Genomic DNA, 17,846 nt, shown 5'->3' on the forward strand with positions numbered 1-17,846 from the left:
ACAGGCCTGAAGGAAGTTCTGAGTGTGGCTGCATGGGTGTTACTGCACACATATATGTGTGGGCTCATGAGCACGTGTGTGTGCTGTATGTGCATGTGTATGTGTGTGCATGTATGAACATGTGTCCACCTGTGTACACATGTATGTTGTGTGCATGGGTGTCTGGGTGTGTGTGTGCTGTGTGTACGTGAGTGCCTGTGTTCATGTGTACACATGCTATGTGTGCATATGTGTGTGCATGAGTGTCTGGGTGTGTGTGTGCTGTGTGCACATGTGCTCTGTGTGCACTGTAGGCTGCAGAACGGGCAGTGGTTGATATGCAGAGAGCTGTCTTTATTGCAGGAATCTCAGGGGCAGCGTCATAGGAGAGAGTGACGCTTCAGGGCTCTCTGTGCCATTCCAACCAGGATTCGGTCACGTTCCCTTTTGATCCCAGTTTCGTCTCATGATCCTGCCGCACGTTATTGTAGGCGGTGCAGACTGCTGCTCTCACCATGTAACACACAACCCCACCGGCTGCGCAATGCGGGGCGCTCTCAGGCCAGTGTAAACTCAGATTTAGGAAGGAAAAGTGAAAGTGAGGAAGAAAACTCTGATGGGGTGCCATTCTGCTAAAACACGCGAACATTTCAGAATGGACAGGACAGACATGAACAAGAGCATAAAGAGAAAGGTTGTTATCTTGGTCAGAAGCACTGGCATTGCCAGTTGTGTTACACATTTGCTTAACCAAAAGCGTTCCCCAGTGCTTTGTCAAGTCTACACCCCAAGCTCGCCAGCGCCAGGAACCTGCAGTGTGGCCTTCAGCCTGCAGGTGGCGACAAAGATCAAGGTCCACAGCCTTTGTAGGGCTGAGGTGTGAGCAAGTACACGGAAGTCCCCTTGGTTCCTGTCGTTGGTGTCAGCCCTGTGCCCCACGTTTCCGCCTCTACAGCACATGTGCCCATCACAGACTCCTTCCTTTCCCGGCAGCAGTATCCTAGGACCCCAAACAGGAGGGACAGGGCCCTGTGCCCCAGGACCTCACAACCTGGGAGGGAAGAGACATAAACACACTCTCTTAGGTTTTGTGCATTTTGTCAGTGGCGTGGTCCCTCCTCCCTGTGACAGTGACACTGCAGTGAGTCCTCTGATCCCACCCTCATCCCCTTCAACCTGGGGGATGCCCAGCCCAGGCTCTGGCCATAGCAGGTGAGAGACAAAGGACGCTGGAGTGAGGCTCAGCTACATGAGACATTTCCCGCTCATGTTCTGAGCCACGAGGTACAAACACCAGCCTGGTCACATGGCCTTTCTGCTCTGAGGATTGCAGACTGGTCCCAGGGAACAGTTCCAGGGTATGCCTGTGGGCTTATGGGGAAGATGGGTCATTGTCATTGCGATGGTTACTTATTGTGTTGGCTTGATGGGCTGAGGGACGCCTGGAGAGCTGGCACAGAATCTCTGGGTGTGTCTGGAAGAGATTAGCCCTAAATCAGTGACAGAGTGAGCAGACCCCCAAGGTGGGCCTCATCCACCGCTGAGGCCCCAACAGGATGAAAGGTGGAGGAAGGGCAGGTTTGCTCTCTCCTCCTGCCCTTGGACGTCGGGCCCCCTTTGGACACAGTCGCACACCAGCATTGCACAGACCCAGACGAGTGGAGGTGGAATGTCAGAAAACCAGGGGTCTGTGGCCCAAAACTAGGTTCCGAAGGACAGAAGTCCCTTTGGTCTCAGAGAGCTAACCTCCGGTGCTCCGGCAACTTTACAGTGACAAAGGGACCTGTGCTTTCCTTCCCGCCTGCCTGTGTGTATCTGCTGGGTCCTACTTTTGATTCCATGCTGGGAGATATGCATGAGGTTCAACCTCCCGCCTCCCCCTCCCAGCCTTCTGGAGCTCAAGAACTGCCCCTCACACTCTGTGCCCCCGTCCCTGCACCCAGAGCCCTGGATTCAGTGTGGAGTCCACAGTGACAGCCGAGTCAACAGCTCCGAGTGCCTCTAAGTGCAGATGTGAACTGAGAGAAAAACCAGAGACCACTTTCACGTATTCTCAAGAGCAGGCTATGTCCCTTGCACATCGTACAAGTCAGAAGACGCTGGCCACACTGTGGACAGACAGGCGAGTTTATTGTTAGGTGGCAATTTGCCTTCGGTGTGCCACAGGTTCTCAAATTCCCCCCACCTCTTTATATGAGGATCAGATGGTTTAAAATGAAGATTTCTGGGTCCTCGCCTTGAACTGGCTGATATAAATGTGCGGAGCTGAGCCCAGGCACCTGATTTCCAAGAAGCCCCCAGGAGATTCTGTGGGGACCGAGGATCCAGTGCACTGAGCTTAACCTGCTCCAGGATCAATCCTGTGGAAACTGAACACTGGTCAGTGCACGTGACACTCATATGTGTGTTTCCAAGACTAAACAGGAATCACTAAAACACGAAGTTGACAATCAAAACATAATTCTCCTACAAAGGCATGTGCCACAAATGTGACCAACGTATCACTCTCTGCTGGGCTCATTAGTCACAGAAGGTCATGGAAAATCATGGTCACTGGGAGGCTGTTGGTCAGCCAGTACCTCCCCATGCACACTCGGGGTGGCCCGTGTGGAGACATGGGGAAGTTGGTTCTGAGAATTGGCTAGACCGTACTCCACCAGGCAGGACAGGGGCTGGTGGGATGGGGCGTGGCCTTTGGGTGCCGGTTCAAGGTTGATCTGTCCTGTCCTGGAGGTCTAGTGTCTCCCCTTACAGTGTTGTCCTTTAGGTGCACTTCTGTTGTCGCTTGCAGATGGCACTTCCTAAGCTGGCCAATGACTTAGTGGAGGGACAGGAGCCGCTGCTCTAAAGGGCTCCTGACAGGAGAACATGGGAGTAGGAAAGCCCAGTCCACTCACACAGGCTCTCTGTTGTCAGCAGGTGCTGGTCTCTTAGCAATGTCTTCTTTGTGGCCCTGGACCATGAGCCATGGGGGCAGAGACCTGCATGTTCAGTTCCCTGTGTGCACAAATGAGCACAGGTCACTGCATATGACTAGGTAGGGCTCTCTGCAGGCTCAGGACAGCACCCACATGTTAGTACCATAGCTTTGGAGATAGCAACGCTGTAAGAGCTGACAGTAAATCGCCCTGTGCTTAAAAAGCTAGTGTTTCTAATGACTGTCTGGCCAATGACAATAAAACCAGGAAAGGAAGCCTTTTGCAAATTCACTCCAAGGAGCCACAGGTGCTTGGAGCCAAGAGCACAAGGAAATGAGGTGAGGGACAGATGTGGCTCTAGGCAGGATTCCGGCATGCTAGAAGCCTGGTCTTAGCAGGAGGCCAGCACAGGGTCCCCATGAGAGACTTCAAGCAGGGGAATGATGTGTCCGGTACACCTCCGAACACAGTGCTTCTGGCTGCTGCCTGGAGAGTGAAGGCTGTCACAGCCTCTCACAGGCCTCCCTGCGCGGGCTGCTCACCCCTAACCCAGCAGAGAGCTGAGTGTCCTGGGAGCACGGAGAGGATGTGGGCCTGGGAAGGAGGCAGGGCTGGCAGGTCTTGGTGAACAGATGCAGAATAAAGTCAATAAGCAAATTTCTAGCTTTGGTGTCAGCTGAGGGATGCTTCTCTGGCTGTGTGGTGGTTCTAGGCACGGACAGGAACAGAGGAGAAGGGGGCCCTTCTTGGGGACAGAGATACGAGGCATGACGATTACATTCACGAACTTGCCAGCATGCGCTTCCATTGGCTGCACTGGACAAACAGCTCGGGAAGGTTTCATAACTTGCTATATCAGTGTCTCACAGCGGTGTTTCTGTCAATGCGTGGCGATGTCTTTCTGAGTGGCGTTCATTATTGTTGTTGCATGTTTTTGTGTGCCATCACGAGAAAATCTGAGCTTGAATTAGAGCAACGAACAAACATTAAATTTCTTGTTAAACTTGGCACGAGTGGAAATGAAATCCAGGACATGTTAGTCCAAGTTTATAGGGATAATGCCATGAAGAAAATGGCAGTGTAAAAATGGATTAAACACTTTTCTGAGGAGAGAAAATGTGTCACTAATGAAGAGAGGTCAGGGCGGCCAGTACCAAGCAGAAATGATGAAAACATTGCAAAAATTCATTGAATTGTGAGTCAAAATTATTGCCTGACTGTGAGAAGCATAGCAGACCAAGTAAACATCAATAGAGAAACAGGAAAAAATCTTAACTGAACATCTTGGCATGAGAAAGGTGTGTGCAAAAATGGTCCTGAAGGAGCTCGCCAATGAACAAAAGCAAAGGAGAGTCAAAGTTTGCCAAGACCTTTTGGAGAGGCAAGACGATGTGTTGGGCCGTATTATCACTGGTGATGATACATGTATTTACCAATACGACCCTGAAGCAAAACATCAAAGTGCACAATGGAAGTCAGCCAGTTCTCCACCACCAAGAAAGTTCCGTCAGTCCAAATCAAGAGTCAAAACAACGTTGCTAACCTTTTTTGATACCAGAGGGATTATTAAAAAATGAATTAACAGTTAACCAAGTTTATTCTTTGGAAGTGCTGAAAAGGCTGTGTGGAAAACTTAGACTAAAATGACCTGAACTTTTCACCAACAATTCATGGCTCTTGCATCATGACAATGCACCAGCTCACACGGTGCCGTCTGTGAGGGAGTTTTTAGCCAGTAAACAAATAACTGTATTGGAACACCCTCCCTACTCACCTGATCTGGCCCCCAGTGACTTCTTTCTTTACCCGAAGATAAAGAAAATATTGAAAGGAAGACATTTTGATGACATTCAGGACATCAAGGTTAATACGATGACAGCTCTGATGGCCATTCCAGAAAAAGAGTTCCAAAATTGCTTTGAAGGGTGGACTAGGTGTTGGCATCAGTGCATAGCTTCCCAAGGGGAGGACTTCGAAGGTGACCATAGTGATATTCAGCACTGAGGTATGGAGGACTTTTTCCAGGATGAGTTCTCGAACTTAATTGTCAGACCTCGTATGCTCTGCTTTGTGCTGTTTTGAGGTGGTCATTTGGCCATTATTTATGTAGACCTGTAGTTCAAGAGTGGCAGATTTAAAGTTGGAGTTTTCAGCATAAAGAAGAAGATTGAACTTATGGGGCAAGTGAAATGGGGATAGTGGGAAGTAGGGGTTGTATAACAGGACGCAGAGCTATCTGAGAGCTGGGCAGAGGCTTCTGGGCCTTCGGTAGAGGTACAATGGTGGGGCTGTGGGAGGACAACCAGGGGACACGTAGTTTGGACATAGGGACAGGGGATGGCCTCAGAGTGAATCCACAGCGCTAACACTAACACTGAACTGTGCACCGAGTCTGGCAAAATTCAGAGAGTGTGTTGTCCCCAGGAGCTCAGAGACCCTCGAACGCTGTCAGGACAAAGGCCAAGCAAGTGCTCAAAGCAGGGGCTTTGGGGGTGAGTGGAAGATGAGGACCCAGAGACATGTGCACAGGCAACATTTGCACTAAGTCTGCTTCGAGGTGAGGAAAGAGGGATGGCGTAGCTCGAGGGAATGTGAGGCTAAGGAGAAGGATTTTTCAACGTGACCGATTTAAACACCTGTAAAAGCTGATGGGAAGGACAGGTTGGGAAAAATGGGGGGGAGGGGACAGGTGGTCACTAGGGGTTTGTGGCTAAGTGCATGGGCTCTGGAGAAAAATTCGTGTGAGTTTAGATTCTTACTCTGCCATTTCTTATCTGAATAAGTCAAATGAAGTGGACACACTCGAGTCACCTTTAAAATTACAGATGTAACAGGGTCACTCGCTTTTATCTTTCCCTGATGCATCTGGAAGGAAAGTACTGATGATTGTCCTCAGACTTAAGAAATCTTTTTAATGTCTACGCCAGTTAACGATATGGACAAGCTTTATCCACATTATTTCCGCATTATTATTGTGAAATAACAGTCCCAAAACATAGTAGCTTAAAAAAAAACAACGGAGAGGTGGGGAGGGGAGGAGAAGAAGGCAATATTTATTCTGCTTGTGAACCTGCAGTTGACCTGCCTCCATGGGGACACCTCATCTCTTACCCACGCAGAGTCAGCTGAGAGTGTCAAGGGCGGCACTGGCGTCACCTGATAGTCTGGAGAGAACGCTGGCTCTCCCCGGGACCTGTCAGTTGCTCTAGGTAGCTTGGGCTTCCCCACAATGTGGCGACTAGGTTCTCAGAGTGTGTGTCTTGAGGGACAAAGCCAGGCAGGAGCTATATTATTTTTGATGACCTGATTTTGGAAGTCACTCAGTGTCACCTCTACCTCACTGCATTCATTCATTGTGTCACCAATGTCAGCTGCTTTTGGGATGGGGGAGGGGGCATTAGACTCCAGGTCTTAATACAAAAGTCTCAAAGAACATATGGGCTTGTTTCAAAAACAAGAACAGCAATACATTGCCCATTAAGATGACAAATTAAAATTGCAGGTTTTTTCAGGGTGATTTTTACAGGACATAACAACTCTTGAACCCTTCTTCATTCTTTCAGACACTTTTGTTTAAATAATACTTGCAAGGGCACATTTATTTTAACTAGGAACAGAAAAGACAGTGACTGTAATGAAGATTCGTGCAGGTTTCCACCTTGTACAAGAAACAAGTGATGGCTTTGCAGCTGTTCTCAGTTTACTGTTTCTCAAAATGGACCCTTCAAACTAGTTTATGAGGCAGAAGCATATCCTCTCACTGGACACCTGTGTCGCTGAGACTTTCTTGCCTGTCACTATGAAGACTAGCACCACTGGTCATGTCAGCTGTATGAACAGCAGAGGGCACGCCTTTGCACTTAATTTTACCCATTTTGGAAAAGAATGAAACAGCAGGTTATTTAATGATGGAGTAAGGAGCATAGGTGTGTTCCCCACTATGTGCTGACAGCACTTGGCATGGCACAGCTTTTGGGGAGACTGAGGAAACTGACACAGAGGCAGCACACAGGGTGTTCACTAAGGACTACAAGTGACCGGGGTTGGGGGAGCCCCAAGGAGGCTGTGGGAGGTGCGTTGGGTAGGGGCAGCTCCTGTGTGTGCTGCGTGAGCGAGAAGGAAAGGACAGCAAGTATTCATGGGTTTCTGTATGGGTTTGTGGGGAGTTGGGAAAGTCGTCTTCCATGAGTTCTGGTACACGGCTGTAAGTGAGGGAAGAGGAGAGAGGAGACAGAACAAAGTGAGGGAGGTTTGCAATGTTCTCTGTAGAGATGGAATAGCCAGCAAATTGTACAATCATGAAAGGGTTGCTGGGCAACCACAGAGGCCAGTGGCATTGGGTACCATTGCTGTGCAGGGCCAGTCTGCGGTGGTCTCCAAATGCTTAGTGGCTTTGGCGTGGAGTCCAGGGGGCTGACATTGGACAATGCAGAGCTTTGCCAGTGGAGGGGGGTCATTGACAAAAGAATGTCCCAAGGGAGGGGCAGGGAGGAAGTGAAGACTGGAGGAGAGCAAGGTTGACTAGGTCAAAGAATTGGGTCCCTGGTGATGACAGACACAGTAGTGGGGAAAATGTAGTGAGAGTGAGGGACAGTGGGGGAGAGGAGGGAGGGAGAAATGGGCCATGAGGACTGTCTGTTGTCATTAGAGGGTAGCATTTTGAACTTTTAGGAGCTAGAGAGGTTGGCAGTGATGACAAGACATAGGACGTAGCCCTGAAAGTGGAGAGAAATGGAAATCACTGGAGGTGAGAAAGTCAAGGGACTGAGAGGTCTCTGGGGATTTAGAACAAAGAGTAGGACATGGTTCCAGGTGTCAAACACTGATACATGGTGGCAGGGGCCGTAACAGGAGGCCAGGAGCCAACAGCTACAGAGAGGTGTAGGGTGCTCTAACTTGGAAGGGCTGAGACTCTTTTTCATTTGTTTTGCTTGGTTGTTCATTTTACAGTTGTTCATTTGCTTGGTTGTTTCATTTTGCTTGGTTGTCACATCTGATGTCAGTGCAGACGTGATCCAATGTTGACCCCAACTTCCTGGCCTGAACTATCTGGTGTAGAGGTGTCAGCTGTTTCTCCCTGAAAAGGCTGCAGGGAGAGCAATGTCCTGGAAGAGAGCCAGGTGTCAGCCAGGGCAAGAACTGAGGGGGTGTTTAGGAAAAGGAACTTACTGCTATAGAGAATCACTCATTTTACAAAGCAGCCATCATGTACCAGGTGGGTACAACGCTGTTCTGGGCACAGGGATGTATTTATAAATAAGACAGAGTAAGGAATTGACATTCTAGTGGGAATGTCTAGTGGGACATTCTAGTGGGAGAGACAGAGGATAAACTCCTGAATAAGCACTCAATATAATTTTGGATAGGGATACAGATTGTGAAGAAAAAGTAAATGGGGCTCTCAGATGAAGAGCAAAGGGTATGTGGAGGAAGTGGGGATTTTTCTCTGTCACAATGGTGTCCCCTAAGGGGAATGGAGGATGCAGTGGAACCCTTGTCAATGGCAAGCCTAGACAGACTGTTGGATGAAAGTTTGCTGGAAGAGACAGCTCTGCTGAAAGCTGGTGGACACCAGGGTTTGCAAATCATCAGGCGAGACGATAGCTGCCAGGGTTTTCACGGCATTGTGGCCTCCGGGAGAAGCTGTGGCCAGGTACCTGTGCTGCGGGCTGGGCCAATGATAGGCACTCGCAACCGCCGCCACCACCTACAGGCCGAGAGCCACTGGAGGAGCTGCTTGCTGTGGGGGCAGGAGGCAGCCTCGGCAGGCAGTTTGCACACAGCTCAGGGAGCAGTGGTGTATTCTGGAAGTTGAGTAAAGGGAAGTGGCTAGCACTTCAGACATGACACTCCTTGAGGCTTAGAGAAGACTTTTTAGGGCAAAGAAAAGTACGTTGCACTTACTAGGGATCAGTAAACATAGGAAATTTACTCTCCTAATAGACCTGTGGATAAGGTAGGGGGACACCAGGAATGATACTGGGGGGGGGGCGGGTAGAGCTGTAACTCCTGTGATGCTGTTGGGTGTCCTGACAGCCAGGGCACCCAAGATGCCACTCAGGCCCAGGCCACCCCCCAGCCTAGCTCTCCTGCCTCAGGAACCCTGCAGCCCCACACGCTCATTGTCTCCTCACCTAGACTGCTTCAGATACGTTGTTCTAGCTGCAGTGAAAACCCTTCCCTTTTAAAATGACTAAACTCATTCTTTATTGATTCATGTATTCTTTCTTTCCCAGCTCTTACTATGTTCCAGATACTATTGTAGAAACTAGAGACTCAGAGATTTAAAAAAACGTGACAGTTCATAACCCAGTTGGGAGAACAGTTTTAAATATGACATTACAAAATAACATGAGCTGAAATATCACCTGCCCTCTTCTTTCTCTCTCAGGCCTCAACCATTACTTACATATCTTTGTTACCTAGACACCTCCACCAGGGGCCATCCCCACCAGCGGCCCAACTGCACTGGGGTCCCATTTCCCACCCCATCCCCCAGGGGTCTCATTCCCCACCGGGGTCCCACTCATGCCTCAAATACCACACTACTGAAACTAAGCATCTCCCTCTGCTGCCCTCAGAACAATCATGTCCTCCTTGTGTCTTCTTTCTCAATAAATGATTCTACTGCTGTTACCTAAGCCCAAAACAAGAATAACCTTGATCTCCAACTTCAGTAGTCACTAAGTCCCGTTGAATTTACCTTCTAAATATTTCTAGGGCCTTCTGTCTGCCCTGACAATCATGTCCATAGCTTGGACCTCGTCTCCTCATCTGTGGGTTCCAGAGCCACCCCGCAACCAGCCTCCTTGCCGCACTCGCCTTGGGCCCCACCTTGGCCCCTGCTGCTGTATCGGGTGGTCCCCAACTTTCTTCCATGGTTCCCCTGTGCTCTTGGCACAAACAAGATCCCTCATAGTCTGGGCCCTGCCAACCCCCAGCTCATCTGTCCATTGCCCTCGTGAGTCCCTGAGCACACCGCACGTAACAGCCACCATGAGCCTCTTGTCAGTCCCCCTGGATGCTGTGCTCTCCCACTAGATGTCTTTGCACGCGTTGCTCCTTCAGGGCAAAGCTAAGGACTCAGCCCCTCAGATAAATGATGTGTAGCTCAGTGGCCAGATTACGAATCTCTTCCCCACTCCCCTGTGGGATACTGGGTCACCCCATCCCAGCCGGTGACAAACTACATTTTCTTGTGAGCCTCTTCAGTTGATCTATAAGTAGCCTCCCGGGAGGGCCCTGCCCCGTGCATGTTTGTGTCTCCAGTGACTGTGTCACGGTAATAAATGCGGTCAATGAATAAATCAAGAAAAAAAGTGGAGAGTGCTTGGGAAAAAGGCAGAGGAGGGCCTGACCCATGCTGGGAGCAGGCAGAAAATGAGTCAGGGTGAAAGGGCTTGTCCTCAGAGCAAAGGACACGAGCTCAGCTCAGAGGCAAGCACGATGGAGAAATGTGCTGTGTTTGTCAGGATTTAGTTGTAGGTAACAGAAAATACTCTGGCTGATTTAACCAGGAGATGTTTCATATTGTCCCTTTGGAAGTTTGAGTCGGCTGAGGGACGAGAGGGGTGGCCTTCAGGCTGGGCGTCCAGACACAGCTTTCTGGGGGTCGTCAAGAGGCTGCTGAACCTGGCTCAGGATCAGGAAGCCCAGAGCGCTGCCTCTGAGGTGTGCTGTGCTTGCCAAAATCTGCAGTAAGAGAACGGGTGAGTCTCCCCCAAAGAATCGGCCCAAGTCCCCAGGTCCCACAGTGTGTCTGATGGCAGAACTGAAGTCACACGTGGCACCTCAGCTACAAGCAGGCTGAGAAATGCTGGAAACCTCATTTCTCAGCCTTGGTGGCACTGAGGGGATAGCTGGAGGGATTAGAGGCCTGTGCCCATCTTTATTGAGGGGCAGTAACCAGAAGCTGCTTGTGTATGACAGTGGGGCAAGCGGAGCCCTGTACAGGGTGTCCTTCCCCAGCTGCCCAGCCACGCTGTACAGCCAGGCAGGGCTTGTTGGACCCATGCTCACCAGATAAAGTTCAGCCAACAGTCTTCTGAAACAAAGGCCGCACTTCTTCTCTGGGTATCCACCTTGTGGCCAAGAACCCCGAGGATAACAGAAGGAGCAGTCAAAGAGGTGGTGTCATGCACCAAGGAATGTGGGCACCTCTAGAAGACGGAAGAGGCTTCAGCCCTGGACCCTCCAGAAGGAGCCAGGAGTGCGGACATCTGGTTTTGCCCGGTGACACTCGTGTCCGACTTCTGACATACAGAGCTATAGGATAATAGATTTGTGTTTGCAGCCTTATGTGTGAGGCAATTCGTTACAGCAGCAACAGGAAACGACCATAGGAAGGGTCACGTCACCAACAGAAAGAGAGTAGTCAGAAGGGTGGGGTGTGAGGCTGACTACTGTGTCGTGGGGGCTCTGGGTGTCACATGTAGAGTGCACACCACTGGGGAGACGTCCATCCCACAGCTGGAGGTTCAGGGGCAGGAGGAAAAAAACAGTATTTTGAAAAGAAGTGGATAACAACCAGTATTTGTTGGGTACCTACAAGGTTTCTGTTTCCTTCACCAAGTTATCTTATCTGCTGCCTAGGACCTCTCGGAGATGTTTTTTTGTTTTTTAATCTTATTTTCACAGGTGAGTGGCCAGGGGTCAGGAGATGTGATCAAATTACTCATCTAATAACAGACAAAAACCAGACTCTTCTCTGGGTCGAATCTGATTTCAAACTGTGCTTTTTGTTTTGTTTTTCGCTTAGTTTGGTTTTTTTTTAAAATCATTTTGTGGTGTTATGGTTTTACTGCAGTTCTGAGGAAGGAAGTCAAAGCAGTTCCTGACAGATGTCCTAATTCTCAGTGACACAGATGAGGTCCCCAGTAGGTAATGTCAGGGTTGAGGGTTACTTTAAGAGGTTAGAGGTAAGTAGAGTTCAGAGCGATGTCAGTGGGAGAAGAGATGCTTCTCAGAAGGAAATTTTCATCATGTTATGAGGTCACGGGCTCCCAGACCAGTGGGTGTCATGGTGATGTCAGCAATGACTCACTGTCTGTTGGCCCAGCAGAGGAGGGGGCAGGAGACCGGGCAGTGTCTGGGGTATGTAACTTCTCCTGGCCCTGGTAATCCTGGGCGTCCTCCACGTGGGCACAGGAGGAAGTGTGTGAAGGGATCTCCCCAGTGTCTGAGGGCTCCAAGGGGACAGGGGAAGGAGCTCCTGATTTCTAGACTCAGAGCTGGGCTCATGTTGGCTCAACGAGCTGGGCGTCCTGTGCTGTAGACGCCTCCCCCAGCCCACACGGTACGGTTCTGAGCTGGGAGCCCAAGAACCTGACCTAGGCCCTTCAAGTCTTTCCATGTTTCTCCCTCTACCCAGAAGGCCCCTCTTCTGGCAAGAACTCGCTGATGCTGAGCACTGAGCAGGTGCACAGACATTTCCCCCCAGCAGGAGAACCTTCCCAAGGCTTCTGTCCCCTTCACTTCATTTCCATGTTGCTACACTGTGTGAGGGCACGTTGAGACTCCTTCTGTTTCCTCACTGCCACTGGAAGTGTCTTGAAATCAGACCACGTTTAAGCCACAGAAAAACGAATCAAATATGGGATCTGGAGTTGGAGAAACCTGGTTTTAAATTTTGGCCACACCACTGACTAGCTCTGTGACCTTGGACAAGTACTGAGCCTCTCTGAACCTCTCTTTCTTCATTAGTACAATATGGGTCAAAGAAAACCTGTTTCATAGGCTGTGAGCACGTCTAAGTGCCCACTAGGTGTCAGCTGTGCCGCTAGGCTTGTGGAACACTAACGGACCTAGGCCAGATTCTTGGGGTCCCAGCTCAGTGACATCCCTGCACACACTTCCTCATGTTTGAGAAGAGTGAGTGGGTTGGTGACCACCACAGTGAGTCAAGAGCTTATGACATCCGGGGACACTGTTGGCATGATGACAACCGAAGATACTGTGAAAAGAAAACCCTTAACCTTTCAACTGGGTCCTCATCAGAACCAAGAAAATGAACATCTGGGCCACTCAGCATTCTGTTCTGTGGCCACATGTTGCTCATTGTGTATGTCAGGGCAGCACTTTTGGTGGCGTTTGTCTGCTCAAAACCAGAAAGTCTACAAGTGTAGTCAGACTTCTTGGTTTGGGACTCAGATGTGTGGCTGTTGATCAGGAGGCACAACCACGGCTCACAATGGAGGGGAATTTGCACCCTGGCTTCACGCCCTCAGAGCTCCCTCTCTCCCGGAGCCCCAGTGGGTGCAACGACAGTACCAGAGTGTCACAAGCACTTTTCATGTTTGCCACCCAGGCTTCAAACTTACACATTTTAGCCGCATCATTCCCCAACAGTGTAACATTATTATTAATTTTCCTTATTGGAACATTGTGATTTCTCCTGTGTGCTGTTTTCATCTTAACTAAATTAATCAGGTGGTTTTTTACCCTTTGGGTTATTTTCTGTTGAAAGGCTCCCCAAAGTGGGATCAATGGACCAAAGAGTCATCATATGCTTAGGGCTTTGTGTACATATTGCATAATCACCTTCTGGAAAGCTGGAATGGTGGCCTCTCACTGGCCTCAAGTCTCACTGCAACCTCACCAATACTGGGAAATGTGCTTTTCCAAGTGTTTGCTCATTCATTAGTGCAAAGACCTTATTTTAACTGTGATCCCCTTCTTTAAGACAAAAGTTCACCATTTTTTACATGTCTGTTTTCCATCTGATTTTAATGTTTTGCAGACTTTCTTTTGCTCACTTATCTACTGGGATTTTAATGCTTTTCTTTCCAATTTGTGTGACTCCAAAAGCACAAGTGAAAAACAGACAAAGGCCTGACTTGGAAGCTGCAGGAAGATGGACCAGGAGCAAGAAGAGCAGACGTGGTAAAGAAAGATGCAGGGTGATAATGCAGAGCACGTTTTCACTTTCGGAGTTCCTTGCGATTTGTAACCTTTTTCGAGATTATGCATCTTGTTGACACATGGGTCCTTTCCCCCAAAATGAACCTGACCTATTGCACAAAATGTAAATGAGTTCGTGGACCCCGACCTGTCTACAGAGCCTCTCCATGCAGAGCCTCTATCCTGTAATAACTGCATTAACCAAAATGCTCATCTAATCACGCTTATTTCACCTGTCTTAACAAAGAGCTAAGTTGTTATGTTTTGTGTTAGAACATCAATGTTATAAATAATGCAATGTAGTCTTTATTTCTTTTCCTTTTTTTTTTTTTTGAGAGTTTTGAGGTTATTGCTGGGTGGACCTCAAAGTCCACATGAGGATTTGACCTCACTGTTCAGTCCTCTAACTCCACATATGACACAGTCTCAGCGACGCGGGGAACTTTGAAACAAAAATAACAGATTGAGGCCCCCAAACACTTCAGATTCAGAATTTTAAATAACTGTGTTTGAAATACTTCAAGTTAAAAAAAAAAAAGCAAAAAGCAAGCAAGAGACAAATGTAACAAATGATCTGGCAGTTTTGAGAAAGAATTAAATTGAGTTTTTAGAAATAATAGTCTTTGAAATAAAAACTCCTTGGATGGGTTTCAACAGCAGAAGCAATGAATAGTTACTGCACTGGGAGAGTCCAAAACAATCACACAGAATGCAGAACAAAGAAACACTGAGGACAGAATGAAGAGGCTCAAAATACAGCTAACCACAGCCTCTTCAGGTGGAAATAGAGAGCAAGGAGAAAACAATGTTTAAAGAATTCATATCTTAGAATATTCCAGAACTGACAAACCAATGAATCCACAGATCCAGGAAACACAAAGGAAGATAAAGAGAAATTTGCACACAGATGTATTGTAAGGAATGTGTAAACAAAGTTAAAGAGATTATTTTACACTTAGACTGATGGCTGACTTTGCCATAGAAATGGAAGCAGGAGAGAGCTGAATGCCATCTTCTAAGTGCTGAGAAAATGAACTGTTAATACAGGATTGTCTACCTATCAAAACTGTCTATCAAGAAAAAGGACAAGGTAAAGAAATTTTCAGAGAAATAATAAATGAGTTTTCCATGAACAAGCCCTCATTAAAAGAATGTCTATGACGATTGGCGACCGACTGCCTCAGCCGAGGGGAGCGCAAGGCTCATAACACCAGCATGGGCCAGGGAGCTGTGTCCTACACAACTAGAGTGAGAAACAACAGCTTGAACCGGAGTGGGGAAGGGACGCAGAAGAAAGGGGGGGAAAAGAAAAAAGAATGTCTAAAGGTTGTTTTAAAAAGAAGAAAGATGATCCCAGAATTAAGATGTATTTATTATTTATTAGCTGCTATAACAAACAGCCACAAATTTTGTGGTTGAGAACAACACAAAATTAGCACCTTTCCTTTCTGTGAGTCAGAATTCCGACACATATATCACGGGCTGGAATCAGGGTGTCCGCAGGACTGCTGGAGGCTCTGGACAGTCTGCTTCCCGCCATTCCTGCCTTTAGCGGCCTCCTGATCCAGCCAGCCAGTGCCCTTCGCCCATCACATAGCTCATTCCTCCTACCACCCTCCACCTGAAGAACCCTGCAATCCACTGGGGCATCCAGATGACCCAGGACAAGCCCCCTGTCATAGGTCAGCTGATTAGCAACATTCACTTCATCTGTAACCTTAATCCCCCTTTTCCATGTATTCAGGTCTGGGGATTAGGACGCAGATGGCTTTGGGGGCCATTCTTCTGCCTGTCACAGGAGATCTGGGATGTAAGGAAGAATGGTGAGCCAAGAAACCAGCAAACGTAGGGAAACCCAAACAAACCTCGTTATTATCTGGAAAACAAAAAATCTAAATGTGGGGTTAGAAAAAGAACAGAGCTAAACTGCCATCAACAATGACATACAAGCTGACAGGGAAATGATTGAAGTAAAAAAATACTCATAGATCTATGCATTTGGGCGGGGGGAGAAAGTTGGGATATTTATTACCTTTACATGCTGAAAAGTTAAACACTTATGGTAAAATTTCAATAGTAACTACTAAAAGAGCAGAAACAGATATGTAACTTCTAAACCAGCAGGGGAGGTGGGATTGGAATTAAAAAACAATAACAACTCCCCCCCCCAAGAAAAAATAAGGCAAGAGGAGAAATAAAAAGCATTGAAAAGAGGCTGAAATAGGAATTAAAATTTTAGGTAGTGAAGCAAGTGTCAACATATTAAAAGTTACAAAAAAGTGGACATGGTCTAAGCTGCCTAGCTGAGAGACAGTGTCAGGATGGATTTTAAAATCTGGCTTAGGGCTGTTTGCAAGAGACATGCCCAAAATATTAAGCAGAAAAGTTGAAAGCAAAAGGATGAAAAAACATAGTTGAGCATGAATTAGCAGGGGGCTGGGCCACTCTGTTCCTTTAGAGTGCAGCTTCTTGACAAACAGACAGGAAGGGGATGGCCACCACATAGTAACCGAGGATTTAATTCACCAAATAGATGACACTTCTGCAAAAAGCAAAACAAAACAAAATACCCCCAAACTTCAACATACATGGACTGTGGGAAGAGCCATGTTGGTCAGCTGACGTGCACTCATTATGCCCACATCACACACAGTGCTGTTGACACCCCACCTCACAGATGGCAGGCCTTCTCCACAGAGAGAGGGGCTCCACCTGCGTGAGCTCTGCTCCCTCTTCCCTGAGCCCACACCTCACCCAGCGGTTTCTTCCTGGGCTGGAGGCTTGAGTCCTGGCTTCCACGCCTGTGACTTTCTCCCATCAACCCCATCTAGCCCCAGGGTATTAACCCCAGAGAGGGCCTCTGGCCAGTCGCCAAATTAAAGAAGCAGTTCTCCCTGTGAGAGCAAGGCTCTTCCTGTCCCCCACAGCTTGAACTGCCAAGTGGAGGTGGGCTCAGGTGCCGCCTGGCTGTGAAGCCCCACCTCCCCTCAGCCGCAGCTCCCATTGCTTCAGAGCCAGGCCTCAACTGGCAGGAAGCAGCAGATGTGCTGGAGAAGGCCAAGACCTACCCCTGCCCCCTTCCCAGCCGTGTGCCCTAAACATGCTGCCCCACCCTTGAATCTCTGATTTGTGGGTTGTCACGCACCTGTGGCTGCTGACAGGAAGGAAGCATAACATACAGAAGCTTCCATGCTTGGGGGCATCTAACAAGTGTTGGCTGTTTCCTGCCTGGTTTGGGAAGTCTGCACCCTCTTGGATTGGCTGGCTCTTCCTGCCGTGTTGCCGTGTTGCCCTCACACTAAGGCCATGTGGACATGGATTCTGGGAGCTGATTTTTGGCCTAAGTTCTGTCACAGACTTCCCTGTTACTTTCCTCCATCTCTCCATTTGCCAAACAAAGGTGTTTGCATTTGGCCTCTGCTGGCTGGAGTATCCAAAAGGTTTAAGACCCAGGCCAGCCTCAGAGGCCTAGGGATCCTATGCTGCCATCTCCTAGATCACGAGCTGCCCTTCGTGTGTAGTACAATTCCATCTTCCACGTATGTGCGGTCAGCAGCTCTCAAGCACACCCACATGCATGGTCTTGTTCGTGACTGGTCCTGGCAATGGTTCTATAGGGAAATGAAAGGCAGGTCGGGTGTCATGAGCTGTCTCAGAGCGTGGGAAGTTGATGTCAGGCAGGAACAAGGACTTGTGTGGGACACGGTCGGTGGGTAACAGGGTAGCTCGTGCTATGTTCTGAGGCGGCATAGTTGGTGATGTGGGTTCCGAGTCAAACAGCTCTGTGCCTCAGTTTCCTCATCTGTAAAATGAAAATAATAGGAATACATCTGAAGACTGTTGTGAGATTTGGTGAGGGTCCGTGTGACAGCCTGACAGCTGCTATGGTCATTGTCACTAGATGCTGGGTATGCTACCCAGACCCCCTCTGCCATGAGGGTGACCCACAGCTGAGGAGGTCTCAGCCCCTCCAAAGGAAGTCTGCATCCAGTGATCGGTCGGTGTGGGGACAGAAAAGCCTGACACCCCTGACACCCTCACTCCAGACTT

Source organism: Rhinolophus hipposideros (assembly GCF_964194185.1).
Source record: "Rhinolophus hipposideros genome assembly, chromosome: 12".
NCBI classification, from domain to species: domain Eukaryota; kingdom Metazoa; phylum Chordata; class Mammalia; order Chiroptera; family Rhinolophidae; genus Rhinolophus; species Rhinolophus hipposideros.